The sequence below is a fragment of the Nuphar pumila genome, chromosome 5 (assembly GCF_984573655.1).
Source record: "Nuphar pumila chromosome 5, dmNupPumi1.hap1.1, whole genome shotgun sequence".
Classification (NCBI taxonomy): Eukaryota; Viridiplantae; Streptophyta; class Magnoliopsida; order Nymphaeales; family Nymphaeaceae; genus Nuphar; species Nuphar pumila.
The window spans coordinates 100652758-100656070 of NC_143253.1; positions in this window are offsets into that span (position 1 = coordinate 100652758).

Consider the following 3313-nt stretch of genomic DNA (forward strand, 5'->3'; position numbering starts at 1 on the left):
TAACGGTTTGGCAGAATTTTCAAAAATGACATTTTTTTTTCAACACTTCTTCTTCTTGTGCTATGGAGTTTCGAAATTGGGTTGTCTCCTCATTCGGCATTGCTCTCCACCACGTTACTACTCTGTCACTTATTGCTCTTTGTTTGTCGTCTATTTCTTTTAAGCGTATATGACATCTTTATTAATTCATTTATATACGAAATGGTTTTCGACAAATCTCAAGTATGAGTTGGCTCAAAGATATATTTTAGATCTTCTGCACTTTCTAACTAGATTTTCGGATCTTGATCGAGATTCAACCATATTTAGGTCCATTAAGATCCAATTGGATTTTAATTGGGTTTCAGATCCATCTAGAATCTGAATCCATTCATCGTATCCGAATCCAAATACTGGATCCATTTGATCCTGTTTGGATTCGAGATCTGTGAACACTCCAAATTTTTCAATATTCCCTTCTTGCCCCTAAATTCATTTTTTGAGCAAATGTGTCATTTTTAAATATAAATTCCAGTTCATTTCTCAAGTCTTACTGAAATTAAATTCATTTTATATGTTTAAATTGATTTCGGATTTGGATCCATTGTCTAGATCCAAATCTGAGTCTCCTTGTTCAAATTTTAAATTAAAATTATAGAAAATACCAAAAATAGCCTTTAAATAGCTCGGACAGCCCATCCGACATCTGTTTGGATTCACCACGTTGCATTTTTTTGATTCGAGTGTCAAAACTCGAATATTTCCTCAATACTTGGGTCCAAACCCATTCTTCTGAAGAAATTTTCCCCAAAATAACCCTGATTTTTCAGAAAAATCTTTCTCTTATGAATATTTTGAAATTTTGTAAAATTAGTATTAATTTTCTTAGTTTTAGAGTTTTGTTTTTACAAATATATGTTTAAAAAGAAAAAAAATAAGAAAATAAAAAATCCAAAAATTTCAGAAACTATGCAATCTACCTTCCTTTTTAAACCTTTTTGATAAAACCCTCTCTTGAAACCTCTTTTTGAAAACAAAAACTATTTTTTTAGGAAATTTCTGAAAAGGAGACCCCTGTAGGGAATTTTAGAAAAATTACAAACGGCTCCCTCCGCTTCTCACCATTGATCTTCAACCAACCTCCCTGGAGTCTCCCTCAACCTTCCATCTGCAACAAAATCTCCTTCTCGCGAACTCTCCTTTGGCTCTTTAAAAGGGGAGCATACAGACGAAGCCAAGGTATCCAGCTTCACCCCTCCACCCTTCTACATTATCCGATCTTCTTCATTCGTCCTCTCTTTATTTTCTCTGATTCTTCCAAGGAATCCAAAGGAGGTCAACCACCCCTACAGTAACAGGTAAATAATCATCTCCCTCCTCCTTGATTCTTTGTAAAAGTTTTCTTTACTTTCGTAGTATCTTTTGTTTTAGTTTTTCTTCATTTTTTTTTATCATGAGGCAATATGGTGGGATCGATCTGCATATAGCAAGATCGACCCTCCTGTCGCTACATCAATGGAACATACATGTTCCAACATCTTTTTTTTTTCTTTCTTCCTTCCCCCTTTCACTATTTATTTGAGAATTTCTTTGATTTTTGCCTATTTTGAATGCCTATTTATATTCTATTTTTTTTGTTCTTTTTCTTATCGTTTGTTCCTGTGTTTTTTTTTTATTCCCTATGCTTGTTTTGGTTTCTAATTTTCATTAAATTCTCAGTTTCATGTTGTACATAGCCTTGCCTACTGGTAGCCGACGATACCTCACAATGGTATCATCGATTTACCTGGGTTTTTGAATCTCCATTTGCTTCTGAGTCTATTTTGATTTCCTTTTTTTTTTAGTTTTGTGATTTTCAACCCCCTGTTTCTTCCTTTCTTCAATTCTGTTTCCCCTTTCCTATTTATCTCTCCCTAAGAGCACCCCCTGTGGTGTTGAATTGCTTATTGCAATATCAACCCGTGGACGTGCGATATCATTAGGAACTTTGTTCCCCTTGTAATTTTAATGGCCTGATATTAATCCAATCTTCTTGAAAGTTTATCAGAAATAGTTCTGCTATTAGGACAATTTGTGGATAGATCTTTTAGAGTGACAGCACCAAGAACATTTTGTGAATGTCATGTTGATTTTCCCGTTACAGGTTTGATCTCCTCTTTCTCTTTAGAAATAATATCTAGGGAGCAGGGGATTGTTAAAAGATTATTTGTTCTCCTATTGCAACAATACGTTGGTCCTTGGTGTTATCAAAATGGTAGTCACCTATGCTCTTATATGGGATCCCATGAATGAATCGTGCATTGGTTAAGAAACACCTCACATTGTGAGTTTGCATCTCCTCCAAGGGTGATTGAAATGGACTGCCAGAGTATAACAACTCAGGTGAATGTCTGTAAGGTAACAATAATATGGTTTGGCTTCCATCAAATTTGGAGAGGAAGTAATCAGATCTTTGATAGAGTCGATATATTTCCACCATTCCTTCACACTATTGGCGATTACTTAAGATATTTATGCTTTGATTTGGCATAATTTGAGGCTATATACTGTTTTGCTCCAAGAATGGTTTCGTATCTGTTTATATCTTGCTGTGATACAGAGTCATAGGCTGCAGCCGATGGTCACGTGATCCGGTGATCGTGAACAAGGTTCTTTTGAATCCCTAGTCAAGGCCATTTTGACGTTTTCTAAAGATTATATGCTTTTGTTGGTTGCCTGGTTGTTGGTTTAACATATATGTTCCTGTTATTGATAGTATTCCTCAAACCCATCAAGTTTGCAGTCTTATTCAACTTTGGCAACGTACTCGCCATTGTATCTTCATCACAGCATCCTCTTCCCTTGCAAAAGAGCAACCTGTATAAAATCTCAATACCTTCATCAAGATATGGCAGAGTAATCGGTGGCTGATTCAATAGGAGGATGCTCTGGGTGTGTGGATGGGAAGGTGATAGAAGCCATTCACGACCAGCTTCCAATTTCTAGAGGTCATCTTGCTGTCAGATGCGTGGATGGTTAGATCTTGTTGCAGAGGCTAGTAGTGTTGTGATCCACTCAGAAGATTCCTTATTGGCAATGCCAAGTTGTGTGCATAAAGGATGAGCAGAATCCAATATCATAGTTCTGGCGAGATTAAGTGGCGGCAACAAGATTGTAATTCTTCACCAGGTTAGCTTTTGTCTTTCACATCTGTTTATTATACTATTCAGCATTTTGTCTGCTAGCTCAATACAGAGAAATAAATATCTTCACCAACTGTAATATCTTTGAAATCTTGAAAGAACAGTGAAAGGCAGAAAGAAAAATAAGAAGATCTGAAGAGTTTTATTGCAGA